At 37.2% G+C, this 11018-nt stretch overlaps 2 non-coding genes across 2 annotated transcripts; both read right to left on the bottom strand.

The window, feature by feature from the left end:
• Nucleotides 1–2056: 2056 nt before the first annotated feature.
• Nucleotides 2057–2130, bottom strand: TRNAW-CCA. Its single transcript has one exon. It is a non-coding gene; the product is annotated as a tRNA-Trp (tRNA).
• Nucleotides 2131–2282: 152 nt separating this feature from the next.
• On the bottom strand, nt 2283–2356 carry TRNAP-UGG. The gene has a single exon. It is a non-coding gene; the product is annotated as a tRNA-Pro (tRNA).
• Between the last annotated feature and the right edge of the window lie 8662 nt (nt 2357–11018).

Genomic DNA, 11018 nt, shown 5'->3' with positions numbered 1-11018 from the left:
GTACTGTAAAAATGGGATAGGTTCGATCTATGGTCATTGGGGGCCTCCTAAAAGGATTTACTAAATTCATCGAGTTGTTCTAAAGAATCAAAACGGCCAGTTATCAATGGAATCCCTTGTTGGCTCTCTGTGAAATACTCATTTGGCCGAGGACTTCCAAACACATCATAAGCTAAACCCGTACTGACGAATAACCAACCCGCAATGAATAGGGAAGGTATAGTAATGCTATGAATGACCCAATATCGAATACTGGTGATAATATCAGCAAAAGAACGTTCTCCCGTGCTTCCGGACATTCTGAGCTCCACAAATTTTTGTACATTTAAAAAAAAGGGGGGTCGATTCTTTGAAAGATGGGATCAGTAAATGGAAATGGAAAACTACTGATATTGCATCTTTGTGAGATCGTCAATTTTGTACCAAAGGTTTATTTAAAGTATACCGAATCAGTATAGCTATACTCCCTCTGGCACAGCAACGCTGTCTAGATCGGTACCAAAATGCTACACAATTCTTTTCTTCTTTTTTTGTTCCTTATTTATGCATAACTCCACGTCATTCAATATATGAATAGAAAGTTACTCAAATTCCTTATAAGATTTCCATTATTGGATTCATAATAGAAAATAAACAAACATCTTGAAAAAATGTGAATCAATAGTTTTTTGTTTCTAATAATTCACGAAAGATATTATTAAATTATATTTACTCTTTACACAATTAAATTAATTTAATTTATACGTATAATATAATGGATCTTAAATCCATTAACAATTCTTTTTGTTGATTATAAAATTTTTTGTTTGAATCTTTTTATTTCAAGTAATTGGTTGGTCGTAGTCGTATAGTCGTATATAGTCGTAATAATGATATACATATATAATGTAATAATATATAATGTAATTGTATGTAATAGTAATAATATATATATAATGTAATAATTCTATGTAATATAGAATACATTATGTAATGTAATATAAAATAGTATATAATACTTAATGAAAGAAAGAAATGAAAGAAAGAAAACCCGGCGATAACAATCTATATTCATAATGCAACTGTTAGATCCAAAATAAAGGTCTTTCTTGACCGAAGTTAGAAGTATAGAACTCTCCGATATGGAAAGACGGAATATAGAATCTAAAAGGATAATGAAAGTTGTTCGTCTTTGAATCGGGTTGGACCTGAAGAAAAAAGAATTAAAATAGAAAAATAAAGTAAAAGTTCTATTTTTCGATAGATTGTGGGGCACCTTTTTCTTCTTTTCCTTCGAAATATTATGTTATGGGCAATTAAGCAACCTATTACTGGACTGAGTCCAATGAAAAAAATAAAAAGGTAATTAGTATCAGGCATTCGTTCCAAAACGGATTATATCCTCTTGAAAAAGAAGGGAAATGATCAAAATTTAATTTTCAATTGGAACTAAACTGATTCTGTCAATTGATTTTTTCTTACCGTCATATTTTCTAAAAATTTTAATTTAGGTAAGTGCTTTATCAGCATATGTAGCAAAGGAACATATCTAATTTAGCTCTTTCATGCTTACTATAACTAGTTATTTCGGTTTTCTACTGGCTGCTTTAACTATAACCCCAGCTCTATTCATTGGTTTAAACAAGATACGACTTATTTGAAATAAATTGAATGAAAAAATTGATAAAAACGAATATTTCTCTGAGATTCTTGGTATTCTATGGTTCTTTTACACACCAATTGTCAATTCTTGGTCATTGAGATTCATGGATAATTCAGATTAATATTTTTAAATGTATCTTACCTATTTTTTATCCCCTTAAACAAACCGAAATGATTGAAGTTTTTCTATTTGGAATCGTCTTAGGTCTAATTCCTATTACTTTAGCAGGATTATTCGTAACCGCATATTTACAATACAGACGCGGTGATCAGTTAGATCTTTGATTGAGTAATATTTATTTATTTTTTATTGACCTCCTTCCCGCAGGAGGTCCAATGCAAGTTGCAATTAAACTTTTTTTTTTTTTTTTTTGTTCAAATATTTTATTGTGATTCGACATCAAATAAACTGACTCACGCTCTGTAGGATTTGAACCCACGACATCGGGTTTTGGAGACCCGCGTTCTACCGAACTGAACTAAGAGCGCTTTCTTATGTTTATGACAGGGGATACAACTATACTGTAAAGAAATCTACCCCAATGCATCTTGCATACATATAGTATAAAAAACGGAAAATTATGTACAATTTGAATCGTTCTCAATTAATCCTCGTTACTGTCCATAGAAGAAGTAATAGGTAGGGATGACAGGATTTGAACCCGTGACATTTTGTACCCAAAACAAACGCGCTACCAAGCTGCGCTACATCCCTTTTTTTCAATTGTCGGGCAGTCTCATTCTACAAAATACCTGTCTTGTTTTCCATATCTTCATTTTTTCCTCCATCTATATACAATTTTCTTATCATTTCTTCTCTTCCTTTTGGTTTCATATAAGAAAATCTTATACATATCATAAATATAAGAATTATATACATCTGAAACCTAACGTATAAAAAAGTTTTATCAGTAATGTTCAGGAACAGGGGATTAAATGAAAATCTCATCTATTGATTAATTGTACATATCTATTTTAGCATTTAGTTCGGAATTCTGTGTAAAATAAATACAAATGATCTTGAACTACAACATCTGACCATATACACATATGTATTACAATCCATAGGAAAGGAGGATTTTCAATGCGAGATATAAAAACATATCTCTCCGTAGCACCTGTGCTAAGTACTCTATGGTTTGGGTCTTTAGCAGGCCTATTGATAGAGATTAATCGTTTATTCCCGGATGCCTTGTCATTCCCATTTTTTTGATTCTAGTTATTGATTATGTGAAGAAATAAATAAAATTAGAGATACAATTTTACATGACTCAAATTTCGAATTTCCTCCCTCCTTTTTCAGTTCTTTCATTTCAGTTCCTTAGCTTTAGGATAAGGAGAAAAGAAAAAAGTGTATGGAACCTCAACAAAAATGTGATAGATCGAATTTTGGAGACCTAAAATTTAAATGTGGATCCAGTCTAGGGAGGGTTCCGCGAGAAAGAAGATACTTAAATTAAATAAGAATAATAATTTAGTGGATTTAGGATAGGAACAATTGATAGTTAGAAAGAAATTGTATTACTTAATTATTACTTCATAAAATAAAATTATTATTTTATTACTCTATAAAATATAAAATGAAAATTTTTACTTAATTACAATTACATTAATATTAATTTTTAAATTTGAATAAATAAGAATTTAATGATAATTGCAACGAAATTTTTAGAAAATTCTATTTCTAGTTAGTAACTTCTATTTAATTTATTTTTGTTTTCTTCTTCAGCTCGGATCGAAAATGTAAGAGTTAAGCCGATACAAAATTCAAAGGGGGTTTATGGCTAAGGGTAAGGATGTAAGAGTTATAGTTATTTTAGAATGTACCGGTTGTGCCCGAAATGATGTCAATAAGGAATCGCCGAGTATTTCTAGATATATTACTCAAAAGAATCGACACAATACGCCTGGTCGATTAGAATTGAGAAAATTTTGTCGCTATTGTCACAAGCATACGATTCATGGGGAAATCAAGAAATAGATTGAACGGAACACATGTGTTCTTTTCAAGTCAAAGAAGAAAAAGAGCTTAACATATATTTAATTTTAATTTTTAATATAGAATATGAATAATAGAATATGAATAATGTGTATACATTATGCATACAAATCAAAGCCTATTTTGGTAGGATCTGAAGTAAATAAAATAAAGAAATAGAATTTTAGAGATAAGGAATAAACCATGGATAAATCCAAACAATCTTTTCGTAAATCCAAGCAATCTTTTCGCAAATCCAAACGATCTTTTCGTAGGCGTTTGCCCCCAATTAGATCGGGGGATCGAATCGATTATAGAAACATGAGTTTAATTAGTCGATTTATTAGTGAACAAGGGAAAATTTTATCTAGACGGGTGAATAGATTGACTTTGAAACAACAACGATTAATTACTATTGCTATAAAGCAAGCCCGTATTTTATCTTTGTTACCCTTTCTTAATAATGAGAGACTATTTAAGAATAAAAAATCGGAGTCGATCCCCCGAACTCGAATTACTCGTCCTAGAAAAAAAAAATAGACATACTCCTCAATTGACTCCAAACTCCAATTGTAACTCAAGCTCAGATGTGTTTTTTGTTCGAAAAGGCCTAGAATCTAGAAGAGTGGGTTCCAAGTGTTAAAAGAAAAAAAATTCCCATTTTTTTTAAACATGTTCGTTCATTCCTATTACTTATTTTTTTATTTTTTAAGTGATTTTTATTCTATCTTCCCGGAGAAGTCACTCCGGGGAATTCTGTTTCGTTTCAATCATTCCTTTACTGTACATGACTTTATAATCTACTTTATTTGAATTTGATTTGATGATCTTATCTTGTTGGAAATCATGTAAAGACAATTCTTATTTGATATAGCTATTTGTGCAGGTATTTTACGATTAAGAAGCAATTGCTTCTTGTACAGATTATGTATTAATATACTATAACTATACAATACTGACTTTTCACGAGTTATTGCATTTATCCGAGTGATCCACAAACGACGAAAATCCCTCTTTTGCCTACCTCTATCTCGATGAGAGGAAGCCAAAGCTCTAATTTTTTGTTGAGTAATCGTTCGAATAAGTCTCGAATGAGCCCCTCTAAAGGTTGACGCAAAAAAATGAATTTTTGTTCGACGTCTACGAGCTATATATCTCCGTCTAACTCTTGTCATTGAATCAAATTAAACCTTAATGAATAACTAATTGATTTCTATTCTTTCAGCCATCCTTTTATCCCCCTTGGTCGATGAATAACAAAACGGATTATTCCGATATATAAAATATGAATTCGAATGGCTTTTGCTACTATAACCTTCCTTACCACCATTTTTTATTCCTTTCAGGCATTTCACCTGAAAATAATAAATTCTAATGATACTAAAAAAAAGTGGGTTCCTTCGTTTCTATGGTTATTTCTTAAACGGCGAGGTCCTCTCTATACACCGGAGCTTCTTCTTTCATTTAATCAAATGGTATTGTGAACTTGTATAGTTCACACTCTTTGGCTCTACCCATCAATTATCAATTATAGAGTAATAGCTCTTTTCACAATAAGAGTTATCTACCCATGTGTCAACTTGATATCTCTATATCCATGACTTGTGAGATCAAGTCATCGAGTTGACCTACATACTAGTCTTATTGCATTAACATTGTCCCTGAATGTTAATACTCGACTAGGAATAATTAAGAGTAGTGTTCCCTATATCATCTTACTATCAATTCAACCAATCGATTGATATAGGTAAGAACCTTCTACTCAAGGATGCTATTATACTTAGTTTATTTGGCACCAATACAAGTAAGTATAATAACCAAAAATAAATACCTTTATATATATAAGAATATGATACAACAAGTCCATAATACAATCATCAAATGATTGGCTCTAGGGCTCTAACTAACAACATGTACAACCTCTTCGCATAGTCTTGGAGACTCTTTATTGACATCGTCTATACGTGAAGTTCAGCAAGTGTGCCTTTTGGCTATCTTCAGTTGGTTTTCTGGGTCACGTAGTTTCTAGCCGAGGTATTTTCATAGATCTCAGAAGATCAAGGCTGTCACCAGTTGGGAGCAGTCGAAATTTGTACAGGAGATTTCGCAGTTTCTTAGGACTGGCACGATATTACAGATGTTTTGTCAAGGGTTTCTCCCGCATAGCTATGCCATTGACACATTTGACAAGGAAAGGTGTGATGTTTACATGGTCCGAGGCCTATAAGACCAGCTTCCAGAAGCTGAAGCGGAGATTAGTGTCTGCTCCAGTTTTGATTTTACCCACTGGAGAGGATGGATTCATACTTTACACTAACGCATCTCCTCAGGGTTTGAGTGCTGTTCTGATGTAGCACGGTAGAGTAGTCTCCTATGCTTCTCGTCAATTGAAGGAGCATGAGAAGAACTACCCAGTTCATGATCTGGAGTTGGCCGCCATTATATTTGCTTTAAAGATTTGGCGAGATTACCTGTACGATATTACCTTTGAGATTCTCACTAACCATAAGAGTCTCAAATATCTCTTCACTTAGAAGGAACTAAATCTCTGACTGAGGAGATGAGTGGAGTTCCTATTGGATTACAATTGTTCCATTAGCTGGATTACGATTGTTCCATTAGCTACCTCCCAGGGAGAGCTAATGTGGTTGCTGATGCACTCAGCAGGAAGTCCAGAGGGATTTTTTCTTGCCACCGAGCTTCAGTCACGGACTTGATTCAAGGTTTCTCTGAGTTGAGCCTTCAGGAGCAGGGTTGGACAGAGCAGGGTATGTTGGTTACCATGGTTGCTCAGTCGTCGAACAGGACAAGGATTCGAGAGGTCCAGGTCGGTGATAAGCACTTACAGTCCATTGGCATCCAGATAGCTTCCAGGCAGTAGACCGAGTTCACACGAGATGAGGAGGGTATTATATATTTCCAAGGCAGATTATGCGTACCTTAGTCTCATCCGGTCTTGCAGGAGTTACTTCAATAGGCTCATCACTCTCGATTTGCGATCCACCCAGGCAGGATTTGCATGTATCGAGATTTGAGGCGTTCTTATTGGTGGAACGACATGAAGAAAGACATTGCGGAATTTGTAGTTAGATGTCTAGCATGTCAACAGGTGAAGGCTGAGCACCAGAGACCTGCTGAATTACTTCAGAAGATTCTAATTCCAGAGTGGAAATGGGATCACATCACTATGGATTTTGTGGTGGGATTGCCTAGGACACGACGAGACCATGATGCGATATGGGTAATCGTTGATCAATTAACCAAATCCATGCACTTCTTAGCGATCCGGAAGACCGATTCTCTGGATCGATTGGTAGAGCTGTACTGACGAGAGATCATCAGATTGCATGGTGTACCGTTGAGTATTATATCGGATAGAGACCCTCGGTTCACGTCCCGATTCTGGCAGAGTCTGCAGCAGGCCTTGGGCACTCAGCTCCATTTTAGTACAGCTTTCCATCCGCAGATTGATGGATAGTCAGAGCAGACCATTCATACTCTAGAGGACTTGCTGAGATCTTGTGTATTGGATTTCAGAGATAGTTGGGAGGACTATTTGCCATTGGTAGAGTTCGCCTACAACAATAGCTTTCATTCGGCTATGCAGATGATACCGTTGGAAGCGTTGTATGGTAGACCTTGTCGGACACCCACCTTTGGGAGGAGGTCGGGGAGGCCCAGCTGTTTGGGCCTCATAGAGCTCAGCAGGAGTTAGAGTTGGTCCGTACTATCAGATGGAGGATGTCAGAGGCATAGGACCGCCGGAAGAGTTATGCTGTTCAGAGACGGAGACCACTGGGGTTCTCTACTAGCGACCATGTTTTTCTACGTGTCTCACCCACGAAAGGGGTGAAGAGATTTGGTCTCAGGGGTAAGCTAGCTCCGCGATACATTGGACCTTTCCAGATCTTGGAAAGGATTAGAGCGGTAGCTTATCGTCTGGCACTACCACCGTCCCTGACAGGTGTTCACGATGTATTCCATGTGTCTATGCTGGCGAGATATATATCCGACCCGACAAATGTGCTGACAGATATCTCAATTCCTATTTAGCCTGACGTTACCTACGAGGAGGTTCCGGTACAGATTCTGGACCAGAAAGAGCGTCAGCTACCGAACAAGACTATCTAGCTAGTTAAAGTCGAATGGCAGCATCATTCTGACGAGGAGGCAACATGGGAGCTCGAGGATACAATTCGAGCTCGATACCCCCATCTTTTTCACTTGAGATATATGAGTTAATTTCCGTTCAGCATTTATACTATCTATTTATTGTTAGTACTTGCTGATGGTAATAACAAAAATTTAGGGACTAAATTTTTATTAGTGGGGGAGAATGTAAAATACCGAAAAAGGACGAATAACCATAAGGGAATTTTCCAGAATTTCTAGAAATTTTATGGGAATTTTTCGGAGCCCGTATGACTTAGGTTACGGGGATAAATATAGGTCACGGGAAATACTGTTTAGGCTATCCCAATATAACGAGGAAATGTTTGATTTTTTAAAATATTTCTTTTTAATTTTCTTTTCTTCTTTTTTTTTTTATTTCCTCCCCTTGCCCAAACCTCCTTCTAACCCGACGTCGTTTCTCTCGATGCCGTCGCCGCTCATGTCCCTTCCGTTTCTTCTCCTCCGGTACAAAAGCAGTGGCAGAGGGAAGCTTCAAGTCTTCCCCTTTCGTCTTCCTCACGAGTTAGCCCTAGCCTCTCCACCGCCACACCCCCCCCCCCCTTTCCTCTTCCCCTTAGTCGAGCTTGCGCCATAGCCGACGCCGACCCTCGATCATGCCACAGTCAACGGCGGTGTGAAGATGCCTTAGGGCTTCGAGGGTAAGCAATCGAAACCCTTCTTCCCTCTTGATTCATTGTCGGATCCTTGTTGATTCACGGATTTCACTAGATTAGGGCTTTGTTCTATGTTAATCTTACTTGCTTGGATTAAGGGAAGTGTCGGATCACTCCATTCCTTTTTCTTCTAATTAGATCTTGCACCTTATCTTCTTTGCTGTGCATTGAGGTCACGGGATTGGAGAAGAAGAGGTAAGGTGCATAGTTGTTGCTGGAAATTAGTTGGTGATAGATTGTTTTGTTGAATTCTAATCTCTTCTTCTTGATCCAGGTAGTGGACAACAACTTGATCAGGGCAGTGAGGTAAGGTTCTGTTCAGTGGGTTCTTTTCTTGTTTCCGGCAGCACTCCAACCAGCAATAACCACCTGGTTCCAGCATCAACAGCAGCTGAGATTGAGGTAAGGTATAGGGTTTTTGATCTTGTGGTCGATGATTGATAGATAGGTTAGTAAATATTGTTAACCTAGGTATATGTGTTGAATTAGGAATGAATTGGATCTTATTGGTTAATTGTATTTAGATTAGAACATGTGGTATATCATGTTTTAAATTAAAGGTTATAATGAGTTGTTTATGTGTAGTGGATTTAGGTTTGGGTTTCTAATCTAATGGGTTGTTTAGGATTAGGGTAACTAATCCTAATTAACCATTGGATTTAATTTAGGTAGGATGATGGTGATGTGATAAGGATTTTACCCTAAATTAGTCGTAGGGATTTTATTTAGCTATTCATTGAATTTTAATTAAATAAAAATGTATATATTGGTGACGCAGGGCTCTGATTCGAGACGAGTATCTCGACGTCGGATTTGACTAGATTGGACCTTCTATTTAAGGCGGGTACCTTGACTTATCTTTTAGATAATGTCATGTTGATATGCTTAGTAGATTTTAATAAATAGTAATAATTATGTTTATATCTGCATCCGTATGTCACTATTTATTTCCGAGCATGTTTTGTTTGTTACTTGTTTAGCATTCATGCCCCTATATATTATTTATGTTATAGAGGTAGTGACATGCCATGCCATATGATATACCGGACTAGTCATTTACCATATCTGACCTGTGTACCTAGATCTGTTTATTTGATGCATTTATTTTTGGTACATGTTTTATGGAGGAAGATATAGTCAGGATTTGTATGCTTAGTGTCATGCACCATCTCGTATGATTGCATGTTGTGCGATAGTCGGCTCTATTATTGTTGAGCACATCGCCAGTTACATGGATCTACACACACAACCACTCATGGATTAGTGGTTTTTATTCACACAGGGTGTGTTGCTGCAGTATGCTCTGTTTGACTCCGTTGGTCCGCTCATGGGTAGTGTGACGCAGCATTGTAACCGGCAGGGATCCCTCCTTTGGATTGTCTCAGGGAGATGAGAGCATTGCGCTCCCCCATTTATGATTTGGGGTAGGAGGATAGGTGTACTCCGACAGCATCCCGTCCACTCGGTCACTCATCAGGAGCAGTGACGGCAGAGTACACGGTTGCCATAGCCCTACCCACTCGGTCTCACCATCATGTGTGAGATAGCTGACTAGCGTCAAGGGTGACCAGGACATGTCATTGGCATCATATGCATATTTGCATTTATTGCTTGTGTTTGCTCCACTTTGTTTGTTCCTTATTGGATGGATGCATATGATTGACATGCATACAGGGACATGTATTTTCAGTCTGACGACCTTGTTATCCTGATAGGTGGTTCTGGTGAGTACAACTTCTCCCCTTAATTTCAGTTTTGCATTGTTTCATTACTTCTGGAGACTGTACACATATTTATTACTGCTGATTATTATTTACTATGCATGTCAACTAGGTATTTGCTGGATGTTGGACTCACCCCCCGTTATTACCATTTCAGGTTGAGGCTATCCAGAGGAGTTCCAGCCGCTAGTTTCCCTCTCTAGGTTGTGGGGATTTCCGTTTTGGATTTTCTCTTTGGTTTTCTTATTATGTTATCGTCTACGTTTCCAGACTTGTACCTTTTGGCACTTGGATCTTGTATTATCCCTTATTCTCGATTGGTTTTTGTTTGGATGTATGCTGGTGATTTAAGTTTTATGGGTGTAGTTGAGTAGGATATAAGATTTGAGTTTTATGGGTGTAGTTGAGTAGGATGTTTGAGATGTTTTCCTTATCATTGCTTATTTTTGGTTTTTACTATTAAACTGCGTGGGTGCTTGCTTAATATATATTGTTATTGTTCCAGCCGTGTTGGCCGAGGTATATGTAGCCTTGAGGGCATTGTAGGATGTTTCATATTGTCCCCCGTATAGGGGAGATGTTGCTGAAATTTCTTCTGGCAAAGACTACCTGGGGCGTGACAATATTTTTGGTATCAGAGCCAAGGAGCCCCAGAAGTACCTTGACCTGGTCGATTGCGACCACTCACTGCACCAGATGTGTGTCCAGAGACCACCTCACCACAGCCTGCTCCTTGGGATAGTCAGTTTGCTATTATTGCAAACTGCCCGGGCACCTGAGCTGAGATTGTTCGCTGATTGCTCGGCATATGGCTTCTAGAGTGTCTGGTCA

The sequence above is a fragment of the Zingiber officinale genome, chromosome 11B (assembly GCF_018446385.1).
Source record: "Zingiber officinale cultivar Zhangliang chromosome 11B, Zo_v1.1, whole genome shotgun sequence".
In the NCBI taxonomy this organism is placed as follows: domain Eukaryota; kingdom Viridiplantae; phylum Streptophyta; class Magnoliopsida; order Zingiberales; family Zingiberaceae; genus Zingiber; species Zingiber officinale.
Note: the sequence above shows the minus strand (reverse complement) of the source record. Positions and strands in the feature narration are given on the sequence as shown.